This window comes from Candoia aspera, chromosome 4 (genome assembly GCF_035149785.1).
Source record: "Candoia aspera isolate rCanAsp1 chromosome 4, rCanAsp1.hap2, whole genome shotgun sequence".
Taxonomy (NCBI): Eukaryota; Metazoa; Chordata; class Lepidosauria; order Squamata; family Boidae; genus Candoia; species Candoia aspera.
The window spans coordinates 14089975-14102301 of record NC_086156.1 but is presented as its reverse complement, the minus strand read 5'-3'; positions in this window follow the sequence as shown (position 1 = coordinate 14102301).

Below are 12327 nucleotides of genomic sequence, written 5' to 3'. Positions count from 1 at the left end.
ATTCTCAGAATCCATGGCCGTTGGTGAGAATTCTAGGACTTAATCCATACATCCAGAGAGTGCCCAGCTTTGGGAAGGCTGCCTCATTACTTCTTTTGATACATCCATGCTACAGCCCCTATACAGGTAGTCCTTGCTTAACAACCATTCATTTAGTGATGGTTTGGACTTACGACAGTGCTGAAAAAAAGACACGCAACTGGTCCTCACACTTACAGCCATTGCAGCATCCCCTGCAGCATCCCCACACTCACATGATCATGATTTTGGCACTTGGCAACCAGTTCATATTTATAACTGCTGCAGTGTCCCATAGTCCCATGATGGCCATTTTTGACCTTTTCGGCCGGCTTCTGGCAAACAAAAACAATGGGGAACAGAGTGATTCACTTAACCACATGGTTCACTTAATGCCCACTGCAAAAAAGGTTGTAAAATTGGGTTGCCTTAGGTAATTTGAGACCATGAACTTGTGCTACACGGCAATGTCTTTGACTTCACTCCTTCAAAGCACCTTCAGTAGGGCTATGGAAAGCCTCAGCTGAGGTGGCCTTCCAGGATGCTCCATTAAGTTGGGAATCTACCAAAGGCACAGGCAAATGAGCCTCATCAAAACAGCTGTTTTGCTGGACTTCCCTTGGTCTGCACATAGGACACTTCCACCAGCAGGACTGAAGGGAAGCAGCTCACTCTGTCATCTTGACTGGAGTCAAGGCAGCATCTCGAAGCAGATCCTTCCAGTGATTAATGTTGAGTCAGTACCATAAAGTGATGTCACTACATACAGGCTTAATATGGAATCCACATTCTATAGTTTCAATATACTGCATTTGAGGGCACTTGTCCCTGTTTTTGTTCTACATGTCCTTCCCTGAGAAAGCTTTTATATATCCTTCCAGTTTTGTATTTGTCTTGTATTTCTCTTCCCCAAATCTTCATACAGCATTGAAAACAACTTAAGTAAACATATTTATTTAGAAAATCTATATGGGTACCTATCTTATACATGATAATCCTAGGCAGCTCACAACATTCCATAAAATCAGAATAAATAAAACCCACAAAACCCCATAACAACATCACAGTGCCACAACTTCTCACTGACTCTATATTTCCATTTGCTGGGCTTGCTTCCATCCTAGCCCAATGCCTGGGTGAAAAGCCAGGTCTTCACAGCCTTCTGGAAGGCTAATAGGGTGGGGGTCCTCCAAATCTCAGGAGAGAGTCTTTCCAAAGGGTGGGGCAGCCATGGAAAAGGCACACCTTGAAGGACCCAGCAGATGGCAGCATTTAAAGGAAGAACTTGGAGCATGCCCACCATATCTGACCTAATGGCTGATGACCTGGCCCCATGCCATTTAGGGCTTTAAAGGTGATAACCAGCACCTTGAATTGTACTCAGAAAGCAACTGGAAGCTAGTGGAGCTCACACAGCAGTGGTGTAACACAGGCAAAACATGAAATGCCTAGAACTGCACATGCTGTTACATGTTGGAGAAGTTGTAACTTCCAGGTTGTCTTCAAGGGCAGCCCCATGTAGAGTTAATTATAGTAATCCAACCAAGAAGTAACTGAGGCATGAATGTCATGTCAGTGAGCAAGGCCTCCTGGTCTAGGAAAGGGTGCAATTGGAGTATAAGACAAATCTATGCAAATCCCCCCCACCCCAGCTATGGCTGTTACCTGCTCCTTGATCAAGAGCCATGAGTCCAAGAGGATCCCCAAATTCCACACCAACTTTGTCTGGGGGTTCACTACCCCACTGAGAGCCAAGGATGACAAATCACTGGACAGCTAAAAACCCAAGCCACTCCATCTTACCAAGGTTGTGTCTAAGCCGGTTCCTCCCCATCCAGACCATCACAGCCTCCAGGCACTGACTGGGTCAGCACCTGAATGGCTTTGCCTGCCCAGCCAGGGGTTGAAATGTATAACTGACTATCATCCACATACTGATGATACTGTGCCCCATGCTGCCAAAAGACCTCACCCAGAGGCCCATGTAGATGTTAAACAGGACGTGGGAAAGACCAGAGTCCTGAGGCATCCCACATAAAAGAGGTCCAGGGGTGGACCTCTCCCCCCTACCAACACTGATGGAACCAGCTCATGGGCTGTACACAGATCTGTTCTCTTGTCCAAATTCATTGGGGACATTCAAAAATCTAGAAACCAGGAGACTGAGAGTTTTAGTCCTGCCTTAGGCATGAAAGCCGGCTGGGTGACCTTGGGCCAGTCACTCTCTCTCAGCCCAAGAGCCAATCAGGTGTGATATGAGAGTTCTAGTCCCGCCTTAGGCATGAAAGCCGGCTGGGTGACCTTGGGCCAGTCACTCTCTCTCAGCCCAAGAGCCAATCAGGTGTGATATGAGAGTTCTAGTCCCGCCTTAGGCATGAAAGCCTGCTGGGTGACCTTGGGCCAGTCACTCTCTCTCAGCCCAACTCACCTCACAGGGTTGTTGTGGTGGGGAAAAGAGGAGGAGGAAGGAGTACTAGGTATGTTTGCCACCTTGAGTTATTTATAAAAAAAATAAAGGCGGGATAGAAAATAAACAAATAAATAAACAAATCCAAAAATCTTTTGCAATGCCCCATTCCTACTTTTGTACAACTGCAAAATATTTTACATTCCTTCATGGAAAATAGATGCCGTCTTGCTGGGTAATGTCAGTGTTGCACCAAAGCAAATATGTATGTAAAAGTCACGATTTCAGTAAGGAAAAAAGAAGTTCCACATATTTTCTGCGTTCCAGAGTCCCACAGACTTCAGTTACATACCTATACCTGGAACTGCCATGCGTACCTGCTCCATTTATATTTCCACCTGTGCCTGCTAGCCAAAGTGCATTTGTTCTTTCCCCCAAGGTAACAAGAACCTAGAAGGATGATGACCGCCCACAAGAAACATGTGCTTTGCCAAATTTCCACTAGCTACCTATTGACGGTTCTTGCCTTTAAGTGTGTCCATAAACACATTGCATGCCCCCCACACGAGAGTCACTATAAACCTGCATGCAGGTTTTTTCCCCGCAACACTTCTCAATTTTCCTCTCTCCGCTTTACTTTTCCTTGATTCGGTGATTCCTACCTGGCATAACTAATAAAACAACCAGACTATATTCATCTGTGCTTCTGATAAAGAGAGAAAGAAAAGAAGAAATGTCAGTTTGAGGACTTCTAAACAGTGATTAAGCAGAGGGAAAGATAGCAATTGCTGTATGTGCTTGATTGGTGACATGTGTGAGAATTAGCATTACTCCTGAGATCTGCCATTGGTTAGCTGGAGGGAAAATGGATATCAATTATATATAATTTAAGAAGCCTCTACATAATAATCAGGCCCAGTAGAGGTTTTGGGGCAGCTTTGCTATTCTCTTGTAAACACAAGAGCCCAGATAGAAATGTCAGTCAGGGCGCAGTGACTGCGAGTCCTTCTCTTCCTGCCGCTTTCCCTAAAAAAAACTCCGTTCGCATTCAATTGCTTCAATATGCAAACAAGGCTGTTTAGCAGGAGCTGAGGCTGTGCTAATGAGATCCCCTGCACAAACCCTGAAGTTTTTTTTTTTAAGAAAAAGAAAAAAGAGCTCCATTTCACAGCTGCGTGTGGAGGTGTTCCTCTGGGCACGCTCAGGTATTAGAAAAATATTTTGCTTTTGTAACTCGGTGACACTAGATGGGATAGGCTGCACCTTGCCTGGTGAAGTCCTTCAGCCTAGGCACCCCCCAGCCCAGCTGGCTTATGAAACTCCCCCAGCCCTCACAGAATTTCTGACGACTAGACCGGTGGGTTGTTTGCCTCTGAAGTATATATTTTGTCCCACTCTCCCCAGACAGGAAAGAAGGGTTGGAGAAAAATGCAGCTGATGTAAAATTCACTTCCCTCCTTGATTCCTGGAGGACTGTAACTCAAGGCTAATTTACTTATTTCCTGCTCAGTGGTGGACCCTCCTTGTATCATTTCTCCCCTTGGCGCTGCTCTCTGGATGACATTATTTCCCTTGTTCCCTTTTATGGCTCATGTCTTTGGGATGACATGAATGACAGAAAACATTTCTCAGATGCTGCCACCGAAACAGCTCCCACTTGATCTGGATGCACCCACCCTTTGGTTGCTTTTGGATCAGGCTAAGGATATTTTTAGGCCATTGGAGCATCTTAGCCACTGAGTGATTGCCCTGGAAGCCCCATGCTGACCATTTTTCTGCAAATCCCTCCCCCCTCCCCCTCCCCCCTCCCCCCTCCCCTCCCCCTTTCTTTCTTTCTTTCTTTCTTTCTTTCTCCCTTGAATATCCAGTTACTCTCATGAATTAAATAAAATCTTGTGTCTAGAACAGGCTTCTATCCCCGCTGGGTTAATTTAGAGATCGCTTCATTTGCTTATTTTAAATAGGACAATCAACACTGGCAGACACTGTGAAGGTTTCCAAGGCCATGGTTTCTTCCTAACGTCACACAAGAGGTCCCACCTTGGTACTCAGTTGGGTAAAAACACACATTGCCTTTCACTTGCAGGCCTCCAGAAGTTAACGCCATGCTCCAGAGAGAAGGCAGCCTCCTTCTGGAGAGTCAGAGAGGACCATCCTCTTGTTTGAATTATATCTCAGTTTTTCAACTGCTATCTCTCCATCTGACAATCCTTATTATGCAGTTGAGGAGAGAGGCGCTCAGGTCACTAAAGCAGAATTATTCACCGCTTCAATTATTTATCATGCCATTGTTCTGGTGCATTAGATTCCCCCCTTTTAGACAAGTGGTGCCAACTCCCTTCCACAGAGCCTGCAGCTCATTAAATGGCCATCATGACTGGACAGCCCTAATTGCACTTCACCCAAGTGATTCTCTATCATTTGGATTTAAACCCAAATCAAATCAAGCTCGCCTGGGTCTCAGGAGTGTTTGATCATGGCTGAGCAAAGGGTGAAGGTACAATGTGAGTGTCTGGCTGATAGTGTAAATGTATTCTTGACCAAAGGAATGAATAGTAATATCGATAATGCTAGAATGATCCTTATTAATGATAAATTGTTCGTACAGGGTTATATCTGTTGGAGACAAATCTCTAAGATGGAACTTCTGTTCCATTCCATTTGCAACTTACAAGTTGCCTCTCCCTTCTCAAGGTGAAGTTCATTTTGTCTACTCAAGCAGGACACTAGAGTCCTTCAGTCTCCAAACATTTTATGATGGGTTTGCAGAGCCAGGTCAAGCACACATGGCCATGTTTAGCAATTCCATGAGCAAGAGCCCAATACCTAGGAAAAAGGGTGTATTTATAATCAAGCAGGAGGGAAATACAAGATTATAATTGTGATTGGTTACAAATCAATTATAAAAAGACAGTTTTAAAATAGGCCCAAGTTGCTAAGCTGTGACCACTAAAGGTACCTGTACCAGACATCTTGCCACAGCTTCAGCTAGGTCTAGCTACTCAGACCAACTACTTCTTGAAGCCTAATAAATACAATATAGCAACTATTATTATGTACCTACTTGCTTCTAGTGCTTGCTAAATATTTTCTGCTACATGCAAAAACATTTATTAATATTCAAATAGCTTAAATCAGTGTTTTTCAATCTTGGCAACTTGAAGATGTGTGGACTTCATCTCCTAGAATTCTGTGAGATGAAGTCTACACATCTTAAAGTTGCCAAGTTTGAAAAACACTGGCTTCAATTCTTCCATAAGGGTTTCAGTTATTTTTACTGTTTTGTGGGCCACCTAGGGTTGTTGTTATAATGGATGGCCCTATAAATCTTTTAAAATAAATAAATAAATGGCTTCTGGTGAGGACTTACGGTGGACTAGACATCCCTGAAGAAGTGAGGACGGCGTTGTGGTGGAGATTGGCGGCTTGACGGTGAATTCTGGCCAGTGCAGTCTTTCTGGGTAAAGGAGAGATCATTAGATCATCCACTTGCGCTCCAGACAACTACTCTTCACAAGTAGGCTGCAGGAACTGAGGTTTTTGTGGTTGGCTCATGAGTTGACTGGCTGGGAGTCAAAAAATTTCAACCAAGATCACAGTTGTAATGCAGCCTATATGGACACAAGGTTTGCACAAGCCTCATTTCTTAACCACTTTCGGATGTAATTAGTTCACAGCTAAAGAGAGATTTTCTGAACAGCAGGATAAGAGAATGCCACTTGGTGAGTCAACATTCTTTCTGGATTAAAAAGGAAAAAAAGAAAAAGGGTTTCAAAGATTTAAAAACTTTTGGCAAAAAGCTTAACAAGGAGTAGATGTAAGAAAGTTTAAAATGGATAAAGGGGATAATTATTTTGAAATATTATTTTTTGGTGACAGTGCTTTTGAACAAATGGGAATTAAAATAGACAAACAAACTGGACCTTCATGGGAAAGTTTTTTGTTTACTATTAAAGAATGCAGACCATTGGTGAAATTTACAAAACAAAAGATAAAGGTAATATGAGCCAGACTGTGATGCTGATTGTAACTATAGAGTGCCATCTGAGATGAAAGGAAATATTATGTTTTGAAATAGTAGTAAGTATTAATTTTCTCTTTTTCTCTCTCATATACACACGCACACAAACTATGCCTTAATTTGTTTTTGGAATTTCATGGAGGTGATAGTTCACTCAGAGGCTAAACCCTATTGAACAGTTTTATAGGCATGTTGCTTAGCAACCAGCTGGAGACAAACTAAGATTTCCTCTTCACTTAGTTTCTTGAATGCAGTATAGCTTTTCCTAAAAAAAATCTGTTGTGCTTCTTATTCCAATAGCATCGTTCATTTGTAGCTCAATAAAATTTGTAAAATCCTTCAACTTGCTGGATTCAGCATGTTTTGTCCAACAGATTCTGCAAAATATTAAATATTCACTTGTATCTTGTGTTGCTGGTTTCGGTTGGCTTCCTGACACAGAGTTGGAAGAAATCATAAATGTGTGTTAGCAATCAAGGAGAATGGACAAATGACAGCACATACCTCAGCATGCTTAAGCACATCACCCTCTATATCAGTGTTTTTCAAACTTGGCAACTTTAAGACATGTGAACTTCAACTCCCAGAATTGCCTGGCCAGCATGCTGGCTGGGGAATTCTGGGAGTTGAAGTCCACACATCTTAAAGTTGTCAAGTTTGAAAAAAAACTGCTCTATATTCTCAAGCAAGCCTAATGGCTGAACTACACAGTTGGTAAAGAACTTCCATTTGGAACTTCAGGATTCTAGAAGAATACATAAAAGGCACTTTATGAAACAAGGGATGAATAGAAGAGGTGGGGCTTTCTCCAACACTTTCTTCCTCTCTGCATTGGCTACCCACCCTCTCTCTTGATATTTCTCTTAATTCATATACTTGGAAGAAAGCCACTGGAAGTTGCAAGAAAAGCATTTTGCACATTTCTATCTATCTGTACAGTTTTTTCTGTAGAGACAAAGACAGTATCCCTTTGAATTTGAATACTGTTTGCAGGGAACACCACCAGAAGAAGGCCATTGCATTCCTGGCCTTGTGGCCTTTCCAGAAAACTGTGCTTGATTATGGTATGAAATGAAGATGTACTAGACCAATGTTTCTTGAACTTTTTTCTCTCAGGACACCTTCCCACTTTTAAAAATTATGGAGGATCCCAAAAGAACTTTTATTTGTATGGGTTATATTTATGAATATTTAGTGCATTAAAAATTAAAATTGATGCATTTGCTGCTACTACTGTTTCTCATGCTTGTTTGCTGGATTTTAATATTGTATTATTGTTCAACATAGGCTGGCAAATAATTTTGATTTTGTGGACCCCTGAGAGGCTCTTGGGGGCCCCAAGGGGTCCTCGGACCACACTTTGAAATAACACTGCGCTCGACTGATGTTTGGTGAGGTGAAGTCAGGCCCTTAGGTTCTCATGCGTTCTTCAGATTTGCACACGTACCTTTGCAGGTCTGTAGATGCATTTCTGCTTTAACTCTCTGCTTAAAATATTTTGCTTTAATTTCTTTAATTATTGTCTTAGAAAGAGCTGAGTGCTTGGGAGCTGCCAAGCAGTTCTACCTCTAGGCACTCAGTTTGCCTTAAAAAATGCCTTCTGTAGTAGTTTGACAACTAGTGGTCTTGGCAAGTATTGCCAGGCAAGAACCTCTGGCAGCCTTGTAGTTAACAGGGCCATAAAGTTAAAGTGTGCTGATATTAACACCCATTTCCCCACTTAAAATCGTGGGGGTGGGGGTAAGGGATAGGAACTCCACTGGCCTGGTCATGTGCAACTATTGTCTATGTGTATTATTTGGTTGAGAGGCACATTCTCTGATTTGGCATGATATTTTTTGAAGAGGGCAGAAGAAGCACATGATAGTGTTTGTGACTGTTATGTACCTCTTTGCCCTGGTGTGTGCCTCCAAACTAAATTGCCTTGAAGCTGATATTGACCAAAGGGGACAAATATTATGTGTTTAAGAAGAATTCACACTACTACAGTGTTTTTGAACTGTGGCAACTTTAAGATATATGGACTTCAACTCCCAGAATTCTGGGAGTTGAAGTCCACAAATCTTAAAGTTGCTAAGGTTGCACTAAGACCACAGAGGGGGAGAATTGGATCATAGAATTGGCTAGGCAACCAAGCCCAACCCCTTGCTTCATAGAGAAATCAAATCCAGCCTCTGCAGGAACATGTCAATTAAATGGGATCCTTCTACCCCATTCTTGTTTCCACTGTCTATTGCTGAAGCTTCAATACTGAGGCAAGAACTGTCTACCTCTCTCAAATGAAAGCTGTGAAGTAATAGATTTGAAAGCTACAGGCTTTCCCAATCCAGTGCCTCGACATATTGAGACTACAATTCCCAGAATTCCTTTCAACATGGAATTCCAATATATTCTGCAGAAACTGTGGCTTGGAGAAGGCTGAATTATTTTGTTGCATGAAAGCAAAACTCCATTAGCTTTTTCAGCCATTAAAAAAAAAGCAACTGTAAAACTTTTTTTTTTTTTTGCCTTTTGGCCTCTATTTAGCTTAATTAAATATTTTCAGGACTGAAATGTATTTATAATGAATGCCAACTCTATGAAATCATCCAATGTACTGATGTAGCTGCAGGTCATTTACTCAATTATTTAATGTGAGAAAGAACATGAGAAAGCTTTGCATTCTCCCTCCTTCTGTCCACATGCCTGAAGTAAACTTTTGCCTCCTTCATGCCTCTTAAATTCATAATTAGTTTGAGATACTGGAACTGAGAAAACTTATGGGGATCAGATCTTTAGAAATGCATGTGTTTAAAAAGTCAGTTTGTGCCAAGTGCAAAAAAAAGCCAAACAGTGGATTTATTTATAATCAAATGTAGCTTTTTGGTACTTCAAATGCATTAAAGAAAGTGAATTAAGACCAAATATAAATTTAAATCATGAATTCAAAAAAATCATAGAGTAAAAAAGAACCTTGGAAGTCTCTTGAAGAGTATTCAGTGTAGGATGGAACTATCTTCACTGGAGATATTTAAGCAAAGTCTGGATGCTTTTCTCAAATGAAAGTGAATTCAGACAAAATAGAAATGTAGATCACAATTCAAAAAAAAATTATAGAATGGAAAAGAACTTTGGAACTCATTGATGAGTTATCACTGCAAGGTGGAATTATGAATGATCTGACAACGAGCCTTTGCTTAAATATCTCCAGTGAAGTTAGTTCTCTTCCAAAGGCTTCCACCTTGAATAGTTTGAGCTATTAAGTTTTTCCTAATGAGCTTTGTCATATCACCAGCCATTCCTTTTATACAAATCTTCCCCAACATGCTTTAAAGCAAACCATCTTGACTTTACAGTCTGTGGGTCCACATTATGTTTAACCTGCACCTGAAACTTGGCCAATTGTGGTTCAGTTCAAGCTAGCCAATGTTTAGCATCCTGAATGCCAGCCAATCAGTTGGCCTTCTTTCCCTGCTTTGGGGCTTGCCAGTCACCAAGTTTACTTTCCCCCTTTCCCTCCAGAGCTTCCAATGCTTTCCAAAACCACAAAAGAAGTAACAGCAATAAATCCTGAAAGTACCAAGAAAGCAGTTTCCCCCCCTGAATGGGGCTAAGAGAAATGGAGGGAGCCTTGGAGGGGGAGATGGGGCAGAAAGCCTTTTTGATGAGAATGGGAATACCCACAAAATGGGGTGACTTTGCTGGGAACATGTTTTATCCACAGCTGAAGCATGGGAGAAGGGGAAAACGTGGTCTGGTTTTCAAATGGCTGCAAGGTTTTAGAACTTTGAAGCACTTGTTGGCTGTTAGTATTGTGTGACAGACAAGGTAGGAGCAGAGGCGTATTAAGGTCATGCCATCCTGGGAGCAAGAACTGTGCTTTCAGAAACAACCCTAATCTAGACAGCAGAGTCTAGACAGCAACTGGCTGAATTCCCTTGTTTAGAATATCTGGAGATTCTATCCAGTCTTTCAAGATTTTCAAGAACCCAAGGAGAAGTTTTGTTGATAATGATGTCTTGGGATCATCCTTATGGCTTGGATTAAAGACATTACAATCTAGTAAATATAATTCATGGCTGGCTGGCAGCATCCAAGAACAATACTCAGGTGTGCCATGAGAAATTCTTCGTGAGAATCTAGCCTGAATATGCTCTGGATATTCCACCTGTGAAATTTAGTTGATGTAATTCAGGTTGCATAATACACATGGGAGAGAATTAAGTTCCTTGCTAAAAGAGAGAAAACTGCCATTTTAATGGGGAGAGAAAGGACATAGGGACTGAGAAAATAATAACATTGGAAAAGTCCCTCCCTCCCTCCCTCCCTCCCTCCCTAGCTCAGAGCTTCATCCCAGAAGCAGCAGTGATTCCTTTTCCTGCTACTCTTGTTTCTTTCTGCTGGATGAATGTTGGGTAAGGTCCATAATCAGTTGGAGTCCCATTAAAATGTTTCTCCAGCAAAGCGGTTTGACATTTGGAAGCTCTGGCCTACGTAGAAGGTACTGATTCCCTCAAATGAGGCTCAGTTCTTGGTGACTACCTGGAGTGTTCATAATTCTCCATGAAATCTGTGGCAGAGAAATTGGATGGGGGCTTTTTGTCTGAATCTTCTCAAGGCCAGGCCAGGCCAGGCCAGGCCAGGCCAGGCCAGGCCAGTAACACTGCTACTAAAAAAGCCTAATGGGAGGAGTTCCTCAAGAAATCTTCCTTTGGCATTGACAAAAACTGAAAGATGGGAAGGCAGGGAGGCTGTTTTAAAGAAGCACAGAGGTGACCTTGGAGAAGGTGTGCAAAGACTGTTAGGAAAATATGGACTCAGTTTGGGAAGACTGGATTGTGTGAGAAAGAAACTTGACCCACCTTGACTCTTTGGTATAAGAGTGGGGGAAGGAGAAACATTATCAGGCTTTCAAGATCCAGTTGTTACAGTATAACCTGTAGCAATAAAGATTTCCAGTATTTTTGGAACCCATTTCCTGGCAATCAGCTGCTGATAGCTGGAGAGACAAGACATTCATGCATACCACTTAGCCAACTTATCACTAAGTAAGTACAAGATCACTGTTTTCCACCTCTGACCATTTCTTCCACATTTCTTTTCTCTTTCTTTAAAAGAAACCTTATGAAATAAACTATCTTTCATCAAATTGAAGGAGAATTAGTAAAAAGAGGGAATAATACTGCCCCACACTATTTTCACCCTTCTTTTGTATTGGCAGACGTAAAACATGTTGGAATTATCAGGGATCAACTCAACATTGTTTCATAAGCATAAGGGAGTCACTCTAGTAAAGTCATCTCTATTGTGCTTGTGGGAAGTCACGTGGGTCACCTGATTTCCACTTCCTCCTTCTTCTTGGGCTTGGGGATTAACAATCTCCATTATCCTTCTGGCAGACCTGCAAGCAGAAGCTGCTGCAGGATGCAGCTCTTGCCCTATAGAAAGTGTCTACAAAGAACCAGTGATGATTAAATACTTTCTACTATGAATCTACCTGTATCCAGATCTACTGAATAAAAGTAAGCTATCTCTATTTTTTCTTCATCTAACTACAGTGCGAAGACTGAATTTGTTTCTGAACGTAATTAAGCTTAATGTGCAAGATCTCTTTTGGTTCACACTTCTACTCTGCAAGATTGCTGTTAGCTGCTTGGAGTTCTTTTATTAACCTTTAAAAACTCCATCAAAGCATTGGGTTTGTATAAGTTAATTTATATGTATAGTTACAAGTTCCAAAAGCTGGCTGTATTTTAAACTTGCCATACTATATTTTAAATGGAAATGAAATAAAGTTCAACCTAGTTAGAAAGAGTTTGACTCTGATGACCAGGATGTCTGCTTTATCTTTATTGCCAAATGCCTACTGGAAATAAACTGTAATGGTTAAGATGTTAGAGTA